Source organism: Anopheles merus, chromosome 3L, assembly GCF_017562075.2.
Source record: "Anopheles merus strain MAF chromosome 3L, AmerM5.1, whole genome shotgun sequence".
Classification (NCBI taxonomy): domain Eukaryota; kingdom Metazoa; phylum Arthropoda; class Insecta; order Diptera; family Culicidae; genus Anopheles; species Anopheles merus.
The window spans coordinates 14717284-14732046 of NC_054085.1; the positions used below are offsets into that span (position 1 = coordinate 14717284).

At 48.2% G+C, this 14763-nt stretch overlaps 1 protein-coding gene and 1 long non-coding RNA gene across 4 annotated transcripts in view; one reads left to right on the forward strand and one right to left on the reverse strand.

Moving 5' to 3' along the window:
• Window positions 1–14763, forward strand: part of LOC121600661 (kielin/chordin-like protein) — a 156495-nt gene that overhangs the window by 85363 nt on the left and 56369 nt on the right. The gene's annotated exons all lie outside the window — the stretch shown is intronic.
• Window positions 1–14763, reverse strand: part of LOC121600663 — a 128572-nt gene that overhangs the window by 45801 nt on the left and 68008 nt on the right. Inside the window, exons 7-9 of the long non-coding RNA XR_006005859.1 lie at window positions 10412–11075; window positions 9695–10299; window positions 9530–9629 (exon numbers count right to left, since the gene is read on the reverse strand). This is a non-coding gene — a long non-coding RNA (uncharacterized LOC121600663). The remainder of the gene's footprint in view (window positions 1–9529; window positions 9630–9694; window positions 10300–10411; window positions 11076–14763) is intronic.

The following is a 14763-nucleotide window of genomic DNA, read 5'->3' on the forward strand; positions in this document are numbered from 1 at the left end:
CGTGTTTGCATACTTGATGGTGAAACGGATCTGCCCGGGTCGGGATTTCCCCACACACGAAAAGTCGACTAATGCTGATATTTCCTGACCTCCCTCGGAAGGAACCGTCAGACCAGCCCGCTCGTGCCAGATGGTATGTGAATTTTATTCTTTTGTTGCGCCAACACAGAGACACTCGTCGCCGTGCGCTGCGGATGGATTCCACGTGTGTCGGGGGCTTTTTTCCGGATTTCTCCGGTATGTTGGACAGGCCAGTATGTCAGCGTGTTTGCATCAACGACACAGAACCGCGCGCGAACCGTTGATGCGCATGGACATATTTGACACTTGCCTGTCAGATGGTGTTGGTGGCGTTGCCATGTGCCCCAGAAAGCTTCCTCGGAATGCTATTTCAGCCGGCGTAGCTGGCTTCAGTTTCTGCGGGATTGCTGCCAGAAGCTGCCAAAAATGTCACGACACGTCCGGGGCCCCGATGGATGTGATTAAGGCGGAAGGCACCATCACTTCTCCCCCCGGGGCTTTGATGACATACATTAAACCGAGCGTTTCGTGATGAAACTTCATGACGCGCTAGATTGCCATTTGCAATGCTCGCACACCAGAGCAGAGCAAGCCATCCATTGGAAGTGCCAAAAACAAACGACAAAAAAGGACGCTCACGTCACCAAATATGAGACTTTATACTCACAACAACCGCGCACCGTTCATCTTGCTGCACGCCAAAAACTGGGATTCATGTCTTCCTCAACCCTCGAGACTTGCAAACGATCGTCTCCGAGGTGTCCCGCCACCTCTCCAGCAACGGGGACATAATGGAGTGTGCGCCAATTTTGCGCACCGTCGGTCAAGCGACTATCCTGCCCCCCGTGCGGAGGTGATCCTCTCTTCTGTTGGGCGGATTATAATGACACGGCAGGATGCACAGCTCGTTACTCACCAGTCAGTCCGGTCGTCCGGTGTAAGGGACCACACACTGCTTCTTGAAACGAGTTAAACAGTGCAGCCGCCGTGTGCCGGAGAACGGAAAGGACAGTGTAATGCCAACGGAGGTTCAAAAGGCTCGCAGCCTTGGCACCTTGGCACGCGCGCTCGCTAGCTCTCTAGATCAACTCCATTTTATCCTTCTCCAGGGACAATGTCGTCCACACGCTCCTTTCGGTGCAGGAACAAAACAAAAGGGGTTCCTTCGTGCAAATGGGGTCTTCTGTCCGTCCTTGTACGCTGCCCTTTCTTCGTTAATCATCAATCTCATAATCTGTCACCCTTCTCTGCGTTGCAAAGCTCATGTTCATAGTCATAATCGGAAAGATCAAGAGCATGGCTCAACGCTCAGCAATAAAGGGAGTGAGCTTTCCTACCTTTTTTACAACATTATTCCCTCGCTTTACATTACATCGAGCCAGTTTAAAGGGAAAAAGAACGGGACGACGGGAAATCTTATGTGTGTGACCCCGAGGTTACATCGCATTCCCTCGGAATTGGATGGGTGTGTTTTGTTTGTACCTCGTTAAATGGTTCGCCCTCCTTTTTTTCTGCTCCCAAAGCCACCGAAGGGGATGCAACGCAACTCTAGGATAGAGAGAGGGCTGACTGTGAGCTTTTCCTCTAACGCTGCGCATGCAATACCCACAGGGAGGAACGCAATTTTTTGACCGAGATCAGCCCGGTCCGACCAGTGCCGGGCGCTGTCGAGTGTGTGCACACTACTCTTCATGCAGTTGAAAACCCTTGCACACACCGTGCTGCGTCCCGTGCTGTACGTTTGCTTTGGGTGTGCAAAAATTAATTTGTTGCCAGTCTGGCCCCTTCACCCTTTTTGGCCGGTTCCGCTTTCATGGCGCAAACGGTTGATGCTCCAGTTCCTGAAACGGGTGGCCCATAGGAGAGGCGCAAATAAACGAGCTAAACCAGCCAAGAATTGGACAGATTTCTAGGAACTCTCACCCACTTCATGGGGATAGAAGCATGGCGCACAAGAAGTGAAAACGACATGAAAATGACACACGAAAGCACTCCTCAAAACCTCCGCCGATCTCTCTCCGATCTCATCGTCCGCCACAGACTCTCACTTACTTTGGTGGCTCACAAGTTGCCGCTCAACACGTTCCACTTCTCCTGCGTGTTTTTTTTTCCTGCAGCAAAGTCATTCGGATTTACGGACTTCAGATCCCCGGACTTGCGTGCCTGGGCAGTGAATGCAAATTATTTCCACGCCCGAAAGAAGGCAGCCCCTGGAAAAAAGAGCACAAGGTACACAACAACGCTGCACACGTCGTGCAATGCGGCTACACAATGCGGCACATAAAGCCCGAGCGGAAACGGGGTCGAAAAGGGGAGCGAAGAAGCATGCAGAAAAAAAAACACAACAAAAACAAGCACCTTCCCTCTCGGCAGTCGACAAATGAAGTGGTCAGAAAGTCGTGGCCGTTAGAAAAGCGGGCAAAGATGAAGCTGCCACCCTAAGCTGGGGGAGTTTTGCCTGGCCCTGCATTTTTCTTCCTCTCTCCCTCTCTCTCTCACTGCTCTTGATATTTGCACGGGTCAAAGGTTAGCGCTGGACGTTTGAAGAACGCTCTGTTGGTGACACGGCTTTGAAGTTGTTTAAGAGATCAAGATCGTGGACGTGGAGAAAAAGAGAGAGAAAGTAAGGGAGTAAATGTTGATGGGGGCGCAAAGGGTCGCACCGGATCGTGACTTTAGGTTTTTTGTGTCATCCAGTCGAGCGCTGTCAAGATATGAAGTTGCCAGTGCGCTGAATTTAATACACATTTCTCACCACCTCAGCAATTTGGGTGTAGAAAGCAACTTGGAAATGCAATTTGGAATAAATTATTCTAACCGGAAGCATCGTCACTTTACCGTCAATCATACCGAATCCCCATTGCTTCTCCAAAAAGATATTATTTCTAAAGCATTGCGCTGCTGCTTCATGCAAACCCAAACCCTTGGCAGGTTATATCCCCCCTGGACGTACGAGTGGGAAATCGATCGTCCACTGAGTGCTGCTGCATCAGTCCCACCAGGGACCGGACCAGTGCCATGCAATCTCGCCTCCATATAGAACAGTGTTCCCATAAATGCACAAACAGCATCCAAACTCTCCTTCCATACACATTCGGAAATGTGATTCTCGCAACTTCACCACCGCAACACGGACGATAGGTCCACCGTGTCGAGAGGCATCGGTTGACAAATCGTCATCGTCCGCGCGTTGTGCCACGACCCAGCTACCCTGCCATCACGAATGTTACCAATTTTCATGGCAATTTTCGGTGTTTCACAGCAACAGCATCGAACAACAACGATGATCTCGACGCTCTACCATCTCCCAAATCGATCACAGACCGGGACAGAGGCATCCGCATGCAACAAGCCCAGGACGCCGGCGTTCTAGCGTATGCAATTTTCTTTCCCAACATTCGCTTTTGGCACTTTACCTGGTTCTAGCAGTGTGGGGGAGGGAGTACAATAACAAACGGTACGAGCGCGTTAGCTTGCTCGGGTTTTGGCTTTTGAATATTTCGACCGATCTCGGAGAAGCACTAACTCGGATGCCCTCCGGAGCATGATGTCTGTTTTCCCAGCGGGAGAAATCACACCATCATCAGCATCATCAGCATCATGCGGAAACTTTGCAGCCCGGTTGCTGCAGCCCGCGTTGCAACCGTACCGGCCGTAAGCCATCGGAAAATCCCGGAATTTGTTTGGACGACTTGGCCGCTACCGTCAACGTTCGATGCAGGTTCGATTTCTCGTGCCCGTGCCTGTATCGATACAAACCCGATACACACACACACTGCCTGCCGGTTACATAAATTTGCATAATGATCATCATCAGCCCTTGCTGCGCGACAGTCACCATAGCTGGGTGGTGTCCTTTTCGGAGAACTGTGGTCACGAATGAACCTACTGTCGTACGTTGTTGCGCTTGTTTCAGTTCAGCGCGACCGATTGAAGCTGCGGCAAGCAGTGTCCAAACATCATACGCGTCGTCATTTCCGTCCGCTCTGTCGTTCAACGTCATCCCTAAGCGCCGAACGACTCATACATCGCGAACAACTCAGCGATGTGAAATGAAATATTTCGTGGACTTGTTTTTCTGTTGTCCCTCGTTTCTCGTTTCTTCCTTATCCAATACACCTTCATTATTGTTGTTCGTGATGTTGTGTGTCGTTTGTTTTAAGCGTGGAATTGCTTTAATCTGACATTTTCATTCGTGTTTCGATGACGACGGGTACGTGTGGTGTTCGCATCCTTCCGGACACATGGCATGCACGGTCCCCGTTGGATTTGGTGTTTGTCCCCGATGTCCTAACTGAATTCTATGCCCACAATCTTTGCAGCAAAGCTTCAATTAATCCCACCCCGGTACCGGTGTGCCGTGGAACCGTCACGCATACGCAGTGTCCTTTGGGGAACGTACCTGCCAGCCCTGGTAACGTTTTAATTGTATTGTCATTGATATTTTACGGTCAGTCGTCATCCGCCTGAAGGACACAGCGTTCAATGGTGACGGACCGTCCTATCCCTGCGGGGCTGATCAATTCCCGTATCCCTTAATGATGGCATTTTAATGGTCAGGGAGAGCCAGAATTGCTGGAAAAGCTTCATAAAAAAGGTTTCGTGACATCTATTTGCGTGCTTATCCTATTTTTTACCGCCTGTTTTAGGCTCACATTGATAAGGTTACTGAGACCTTAGGTGAAGGATTTTGAATACAATGTTTTTCGCCAATGCCTTTCTAAGCCATTGAAGTTTTTTTTTGGAAATGTGTGCTAACGAACACTTTTTTAAACAAACATTTGTTTTATCAACAATGCCATCTACAGTGCGCGTGTTTGTGTACCGTATCTGTCGTTCTAGTTCATGCTTCCAGAAAGGAAAAGCTCCTAGAAAGACTGAAAGAAGGCAAAAAAAACACAAAGATGATTGCGTGATTCTATTATTTTCGTCTCACACGCAGAACATGTCTCGCTTGTCTAGGCTAACAAGCTGGCAAACAAAAAGCGAATACCCGTCCTTTTTTCCCCTCCCGTTGTGTAATGAAATCAGGCTAATCCAGGGGTGAGATCCACCCAGTTCCCAAGCGGGAAGGACTCGGTCGTGTTTTGGCTTGGAGGCACTTCCATTCACCACCCATTTCCCATTTCAATTTCAATTCCAATTCCGTTTTCTTCGTTGTTGGCTACCCCCATGTTAGCTTTCCATCGTGTGTTTTTGTTTTATCACACTGTGCTACACCAGCCAGCCAGCCAGCGATGAAGGAATCTTTGCGAACAAGTATATCCCTTTGCCAAAATCTTGCACCAAACTTGCTTGCTTGCTTGCGTCGTGGGTACTTTTTTCGGCTCACATCTATACACTTTCCGGTCAATTCTGTCACGACGCCACGGTGTGCGGTGCTGGTACCGACAGCAGAGCTTCGGTGATTACGTGAGGTGAATAATTTTTCCACACCACCAACGAAGACGACGACGACGTCGGCGACATCTCAACAAGGTCGCTTTCCTTTTCACCCGTGGCCTTTGCACCGCGAATCGAAGGATCTGGCTCGGTGGAGGCGGCTGGGGCGTCCAACTTCCTAGCTTTCTCCGTTTTGTTTCACACCGGCGATTTATTATTGCTTTCAGGTTCTGTGCGGTGCACAATCATGTACATGTTTGTCGTATATATTTGATCGTACTCCCCCCACACGCCAACTGGACGCGATATAAATTACGCGTTTCGCTTGGCGTTGGCGCTCCACACACACCCAGTGGGAAAGCATTTATTTGACAGATGTGCAATGCATGTGAAGTGGAAATTGTTTTATATATTTCGTTTTCGCCCAGATTAATGGCAATGCGATGCAGTAGCGAGAAAGCAACCGTACGAGTGCACAGAGCCTTCGTGCTTCCTTTGTGATCATGAAATAGTCACCAGTTTGCAAATGTTGGACTTATTTTCCAAGGGATAATCGTTTTTATGGCTTAAAGAATAATTTGTAAAAGCCATACTAAAGATCCATTTGAAACTATTTTCCGGTTATAAGAAGATTACATATTTTACTGATTATTAATAACACATAAACGTTCATGCAAAACATGCAAATAAAATTCCACTTATTTAAATTCCCCTCCTCACGCAACGCCTCTCTTTCAAACGCAAGCAAACCAACAGCGAACATCGTCGTAGATCATCGCCGTAGCTGTCACGGAAGCTAATCCAACCCATTATCCAAAAACGGCCGCCCCAAGTAATAAACTCGATCACGGCACTCGGCCGCGGCAACTTATCGGCGATGCGCAACACGTAAACGCGACTAACCTACTTTGGGCGCACGGTGGAGAAGGACGAGGGGGCCTTTTTTGTATTAATATTCCTATCCTCCTCCGCAATTAGCATAGGGACTCAATCCAGCTGATGCCGGCGTTTGTGGCCATCTCGTGCACATCATTTTTTTGCTCCCACACACACACTAGCCACAATCATCACAACGCATCAAAAGGCAGTTCGCTTCCGCATACTAATGGGGAGAGCGCAGAGCGGCGGAGGGAGAACCCTTCTGGGTACACTTCAAAAGGGCTTGCGCCGAGCTTGACGTGTCACTGGTACCGTCATCATCATCAACACTCCAATCTCCAGCAACAGTGCGCACTGTTGTTGTCGGCCCCTTCTCCTACCACAGTACAAGAAGCTTGTGACAGAGCTTGGGTGTACAGCATTTCCCACCCATTTCTCGCCCTTTCGCTAACGTCCCCCCCCCCCTTCCCCTCCCAAATCCAAAGAATGTTAAGCATTCGAGCAGATTCGGCGGATACCATCTTAACGCGTACGCATTCATTCAAAAGGCTGGAGTGCGAACCGAGACACACACAAAACCGCTCAATTCCACTCGATTGAACATACGCATCCACACCACAACCTCCTTCGCTGTTCTTCGCTCTAGTGACTAATTAACGGTAATAAAAAATTACGACGCCAAACCGCCACAGGGAGGGTTTGCACCAAAGGGCAAAAGGGTAATGATGTACTCCATAGTTTTTATTTACTTCCCAATCTACGGACGGCGGCCCTCTCTGTGCCATCGTCGTTGTCGGTGTGTGTGTGTCCCGGGTCCGCGACCATGAAAAAAAACGGTGGCGTACACCGCCTACGCGGCAACTTAGTTGCGTGGCCGCTAAACCTTTCGGCCGCAGAACGCGGAAGGCGCCCTTAAACTGGCTGACAACAGGCCCCGTTTTTATGTTTACGATTATGATTATGCGCCGGTCTCTTTCGTTCGTTCGTTTGTTCGCTCAATCATCATCTGTTCCGCTCGATTGGTAGGCGCCCTTAATTGAAGTTGTGACATTTAAAGCATCCACGGTCGGTTAAGTGGGTGCCACCACCTCTCGCACCCCGTGCCGTGTGTGAACAAAAACTGAAACAAACTAATCGCCGCGAAGAGACCGTGGGGAAGCATTACGAATCTTTACGATTATATCTAGCCGATATTGGGATGGATTTTCGACGACCGCACGGGCAGGCTATCCCATTCCATTCTTACCAGTGTTACACTTTAAAGTATTCGTGCTGAAATAGGGTTTTATCACACAATAATATGCCATACATGGGATCACCTTGGAGGCAGCACTGAAAGCAGCACACCTAAACAAGGAGATAAGGGACCGTAACATAAACCTTGAAACTACGAGCTGCTGCTGCTGCTTCTCTCCGTGCCCGACGGAGAGGCCCCATCGGGCTTGCTTTACTAGTGCTTCTAAAATTCATTTAACCTTAACACCTTCACGGTGTAAAGTTTAAATTTAAAGTAAACGCCCAGACGCCCAACTTATCGGCCAATATCTTCACCCAACACTGGAGTCAACTATTAGAACTTATGGCTATGCCACTTGGTGGCAGGTGGTTGGCTAGGCTTTTTGTTGGTGGTCTCTCGAAGCGCAGAAGTGCTTTCGAGCAAACACTTGCGAAACATCCACGAGTGTGAGGTTGAAGTTCCGGGACAAGGAGGAGAAGAGAGAGAGAGAGAGAGAGTGAGAGAGGTCACGGAAATACTCCTGCAAACAAATTACCTTGCCTCATTAGCTGAGCAACCGCTCGAAACACACGAAACAGCACAGGTGTCGTAAGGGAGCGTGAGCGAAGGCTCAACCTTAAACAAACTTACATGGAGGACACAAGATAGTGCGTTACTATCCATCCACACCGGAACTGGTGCAGAACACCCACACACACACACTCATGTGTGGTCCCAAAAAGGGCTAGTTTCTAAGCCCTTCGCGCGAGCCAACGAAGCCGCGATTGTTTGCGCGCTCGTTTGCTGTGTGTTTACCGCGCGCCGCGCGACCAAAAGCCAATCCCAGTGAGTGGGTGGCAAGTATCGTGGCTACAGCCGCATCTTTGAGCCACGAGCCGCTGAGTTGAGCATCCATGTTTGCCGAGCTTCATTTTGCATCCTCGTGGCGCGGTACGATAACAACACGCCAGAGCGCAAACGGCGAAATGCTTACCAAACTATCTGGATCAACCACGGTCAGATGCGGGTAACGGTAGATAAGTGGGATTGGGTAAGCTTCCCAACTAGCAGGCTACCGTGTTTATGTTTGGCTAAGATCACTGGGCAGGAGAACTGTTCACACAGCCTCAACTGGACTGCTCCACTCCATGCTCCACGAATACGCTCCATTCCCAGCGCTTTATAACTGGTTTGCAAGAGGAAGCAGAAACAAATCAAACCCATCAAAAGTTTAACTCCTCAACAGTCTGAAGCCTAGAGCAGCAGTTGCTGCGGGCACTCCAATCGACTCCAGACAAAAATTGCTTCCAACACACCAAACCTTCGTGCCCTCCGTGGCCTCTTCACGCGTTTATCAGTCCCTCGCGCGATGTCACTTCAAACACAGCGCTCTTGTACGACAAATCAGACAAGCGACAAGATTGCTGCTAAACTTTTAGCACGCAGAAGGGCCCCGGCTGAACCCCGAAATGAACCCCCCTCTACTAAGCATCGGAGGCCTGCGCTGGCCAAAGACACAACCAAGCGCAGTCCACCCGAAGCAAAGTGCCTAATTAACCGAGTAAATAATTCTGACAGCTGGCTTTCGTGGGGAGTGAGCACCGGGGTGCGTGGGAAATGGCCGCGGACTGCCAGACGACCTGGCCGGTGTTTACATTGCGAGTCAGCGCTAATCTGACAGGTTCGAGCATCATGCGGGCGTAAAGTGAAATGAGCCGTCTTCGCCGTGGTCGTGAACTTGTCTCTCACGTTCCTCCCCTTCTCGAACGACGCGGAACGGCGAGCCCGTCTCCAGCAAAACGACACACGCGGGGCCAGCCAGCCTGTCAATCAAACTTGCGTTAAGAATTCCCTTTTGCGCTGGTAAAGCGATGGGTGAGCATGTTTTTTTTTTGTCTGTTGCTGGTCTGAATCAAACGCACGGGGATTAATCGTATCGATTCTTTGCCAATACTCGACAAGGAAGCAGAAATTCAAGGGGGGGGAGGATAGCATTTGAGCTTTTTGTGATTCAAGATCTGCTTTACTTACATCAGTTTTTTTTGCTATTGCTGCTTCTACATCGGTCTCCGGTTTTATGGCATTCCCTTTCATTTCGACGTCACACCTGCACGCGGTGATCATTTTTCATCTGCGAAGGTAAACCAAATTATGCCAATTATTATCTTAATAAATTACAACTCGCCCTTTACCTACCACGGTTGGCACGGTTCAGCTCCGAATGGGGGCTGATGAGCTCCCAATTTCCAAACCCCTGGTACCGTGGTTGCCGGCGTAGCTCATTAAAGAGCGGGGCCCACTGGTGCATGATTGATTGACGTCCATGGGCCTAAAACGTTGGCAATTCGCGCACGGCACGAATCCACGCTGTCCCAGGGTGTATCAATCACATCCCTTCTACTATAGCAACTTAAAAAACGAGCATTAAATTGACCACAGAAAGCCGCACATTTCACAAAACTACTCTAGTTCATGGTTTGATAGAGCTCTGAAATGGAACGGATACGATATGCTACGTGATTCTATGGCTGCCCAAAAACTTCCCCGATCAGTAATCAAACGCTCAACCGAGAAATAGCTTATACTGTGCGCGCACGTCAGCATCTATTCCGTGCAAGGATACAAGCCAGTTTGGAGTATGAGCCACTCTCTTGATACTTCTCAACCCCTTAAGCGTGTGTGTGTGCAATGTTACGACTTGGGCACTGATGGGTGATGAAAAGCTTCCATCAGGATGGAGAAATTGATTTTTACGTTCTAGCTGAGTTGAGCCAAGCTCCCCCGGAAACGCTGACACTAACCTAGTGGGATAGAATAACACATTAGGAAGAACAACTCACACACAAAAAAACATCGACCCGGTTACCAAGAACCAACGCGTCGTCATCCCAATGTTATGCCAGCTCAACTTACCTCTTAGCCCGCTTCTTTTTTTTTCGACAACTCGGACCTCGGCCATGGAACTGGTTGAAACATTTTCGGGCTACTACGATAATGGCACTCGTTAGCGTGCGTTCTGTATTGTGGACGGTAAATTTTCACCTGCACCCTGCACCACCTCTTTCGATCTGCTTCGACCATGACCGCAAACACTCCAACGAACGGGGGCGGGGCGGTACAATTCGCAGAAGCATCCATTTGCAGCTGCTGGAAGTTAGACGGCTAGTAGTAACTTACCCATTTGGAACACGATCCTAGTGCGGGACGATTAGATTTCGCTTCGCCAAACCAAGGCGAGACAGATTCGACGAGGTGCGTTGGCATTGGAGAGGAAGTTTTACCGACAACTTGCTACTGCTGCTGCTGCTGCTGCTACTGCTGCTGCTGCTTCTGCCGGGTTTCAACAACACTTGGAACTCAGCGCACTCTCAATCGTGTACCTTTGTGGTGTTGTCATTCCGGTAACAAATGGTAACGGCACACCATAGCAACGACTGAAGTTTCGAGATCCCACGTATGCAACCACATGTATGCTGTTGGGTTGCTATGATGCACGTGGAAGTAATGACGATGGAAACAACGTTTAGTTGTCGTTGTTCACATTTCGAGTTTCGAGTGTCTTGAAGCATTCATTGCACTGAAAAGGAAATTCTGGGATGTATTTAATGTTTTAAATTGAACAACTATTCGATCCTAAAGGTCAATCGTTATTAAATGCAATAAAATGTAGCATAAAATTAATGTACACAAAGATTCCGAGATTGATATGAATAAAGAAGTACTTCTCCTACCCAGCATTGTGTATCCAAATGACCAAAACGATCACAGCGAAGGAATTAATTTCCATTGCTCAATTAATGTTCCTTGCGCTCCTTATCAAACTTTCACATCTCGCTGTCTATTATCCCCATAAGCTGCTCTTTCCACAAACAAATTCCCATCCTCCGGTGTAAGATTACCGTGCCAAAGTTTTTCACGTAAACCTTACGGGACACGCTCCACAATCGTACACTACCACCACCAACGCTGACCCTCGTGCGATCGTCCAGATGCAGTTTTGCATGTTTTGCTGTTAAATCGACCGACGAAACGGAAATTAAATCAGGAATCAGAGACCCCACCAGGGAGCGAAGAGCAAACGCCGCCACCCTCGCTGTTGGTTCCCGGCACACGCAAGCCAAGTGGGTGAAAGCGAATCAAATTAATTGCATTTTAATGACCGCGAAATCGCAACACCGTCGTCGTCGTCTCCGTCGTCTGCCAACGACAGTCGTTGGGAAGCAGTCGTCGGAGACGCGTCCCAAGAAAACGTCCGAACAAAAAATAAAACGAATTAAGAAAAAATCTACTCCACAAAAAAGGGCGAGAGAAACAGCAAACGGCAAGCATGGTGTAGAGAGGATGCGGGACAAATTTTGTTGCCATTGGCTCGTACAAACATCATCCCGGGGGCCAAAGAGAGCCTCTAAAGCAATTGCCTTTCCATTTTACGCCCGGTAAACCGCGTACTTTTTTTGGGGGGGGGAGGTGAACGAACGAAAATATCACCCTAAAATCTGCAGCAAACATACAAGAATGAAAGGCAAGGGAGAGAGAGAGAGGCGAGAAAAGCTAATTACAGACCGCTTTTGCTGCAAAGAGGCATTTAATTTCGCAAAACCTCGACCGTGCACTTTGTTGCACTCCAATGGGAATGACTTTTCGGGTGGTGAAGCGAGGATCGTTTTGAGCATTTCCGAGGAGACCACCAGGCAATGCATTTTCGATACGCTCCGTTTGCTTCTGGAGTTGCTTCCCAGTTCTTGAAAGGTATATCTTGCTGTTCCAATCTTCCTCCCACAGAGGGAGAACAGAAAGCTCTGAAATGTATGCTGCAATGCTGGCGCAATCCCACTCGAACCAGCGTTGGATAAACGTGCTCGAAACGGAACGGAGCATAAAATGCAGCTCTCGAGTAAAGCATATTGTGCCCATTTTTAATACAGGGTAAATGCAAGCCCACGATGCACTGCGGGCTCGTCTAGCACACAGCGTTAGGCATTTGCTAAACTATGTCGGTTTAAGCGATCTTGTGAGCAAGAATGTTTGCTGCTTTTTATTTCTTCATAAATCCCTCCCAATACCCAAACAATGTACGCTTAAGTTCGTGAATGGGGCCCTCTGTTCCGCCCTGCGAGACACCTGAGATGGAGGGAGAGACACCGAAAAGCATAATTAAACCGACAAATGGACAAAGAAGAGATTAATGGCACGATGCCGAGCCAACCTTTGGAGCAGCGCCGAGGCTGGTGGTGCACACCGTGTGAACTGCGGTTCCGCTCGTTAGTTCTTGCTGGCAGCTGGGCCCCTGTTTTATGCTGCGCTTTATCACCCGGCGGTGAAAGGTGCGAATAATCGTTTACTTTTATGCTCTAGTTTCAATGGCAGCTCGCAACGTATGTGCGAAATTAGAAGCAGCAGAAGGGGGCGACAAAGCACCAGATTAAACTACTGGTTGCGTCTGTGTGCTGAGAGTGCATAAGGTTGAAATGATGAATTGCTTTGATATTTTAATTCCTTTTTTCCTTCCCCAAATGGAAAATGTTTAATTGTGTGGATATAATAATGTGTGCTGCACAAACACAAACAGAGGTAACAGGGAAACAGACTCTTGATGTTTAATTTCTTGCTCTTTATTTGTTTTACTCTCGCGGTGCGCACTGAAACCGGAAAGTAATAAAAGTACGCTGAAAACATTCCAACCTACCGGCCATACTTTCAAACAGATCACATGTCTTTTGCTCACCCTAAAACGACACCGTGGGGCGTTGGTGGTGAAAGGAATACTAAACACAAATTACATTTCCGAGTGCATGGTGCTACCACGCTGCAGCAAAGAAAGACAAAAAAGTGCATCAGCTCTCCGCTTACAGTGAGCTACATTTGCTTGGCCAAACCCTTCAAGTGGCCCAGTGCCAAGCGAGCGCCCGTGTCTCAACCAAACCCTCATACTACGACATGTTGACGACCGTTTGACGCTAATATACCGGGGGGCTAATAAATCATTTCTTCAAACGTAACCTCAACATCCCCTACACACTTCCTGTGCTCCCTTTGCCCGGAGGGCGGTTGTGTACTAGAGGTAGCCATAGAGTTGCAAGTACCATTTTTCGCCACAAATACCTCCTCTCCCCCCCCCCTCTCTCTCTCTCTCTCTTTCTCTCGCTCTCTCTCTTTCTCTCGCTCTCTCTCTTCCCTTTATACTCCTGTAAACATCATCAAAAGCGTGCAATATCAACCAACGACAGAAAAAAAACCTGTCCTCCTCTAGGCACACTTTAGAGGAAAAAAAACAAACCTCCCCAACCCCGTTTGACGCTGAAATTGAAACGAAACAGCCAATTAACAACTCGTCAAGCTTCGGTGCAAACAAGCTAGCGGTGCACTGTCGCGGTAGGGAACTATCGCCCCACCCCTTCGCTGCTACCCCCGTTACGGTTGCTTTGCTTCCTATTAGGCACTTGCTGTTAATCGATCGTATCACACATCGTAAGAAGGAAGCAATCGCGGCACAATGTGTTGTTGCTATCACGTTGATGCTACTGGCACCATCGTAGGCGAAGTACAGGGAACGGGAAAAGGGTGCCAGAATTGAGCTCAATTTTTGTTTGTTGTGTACACTGCAAAAGTACTGCGCAGTCAAGGATGTTGTTGAATGGATGTAAAACTCTTTATTTGTTTATTTATTGAAAGTTTTTCAACTAAATAGTCTATCAGAACTCAATTTAAAATGTTGGTCTGCAATATAAGCCAGCAGGAGATACAAACCAGAAACTAGACCACGCTATCTGGTACCAATCCCGTGATGGAGTCGTGAACGCAGCGGACTAGTTATGCGCCCGTCTTAAGTTCAAAACCGGAATCGAACTCGAACAATTTTCGTAATTTATTCCTTTCCATCCGCATTACAGGGAATAAAAACAAGAATGTTCTTGCTTTTGAAGAACGGGGGAACACTGTAACAACTCAATTAATAATAAAATACAAGATTGTACCACCAATTACCACCTTCTTCACCACAACGCATTATTATGACTTCATTCTGTATGCGTAATAAACATGTAATAATATTAACATGTATCCTGCCTGTCCCAAGCGAAGCACATTCCACAACACGTCATCGATCGTTCTCTCGACGAGCGCGTGCCTCCCTGGCTTTTTTCATGATCAACAAGTTTTTAAAATACATTTAATTTCCTGCCGCTACTACTTCCTTAACAAGACTAATAAAATATACCTCTCAATCGATGATGTGTGTGTTCTACAGTTTTATGCCACCGAAGCGT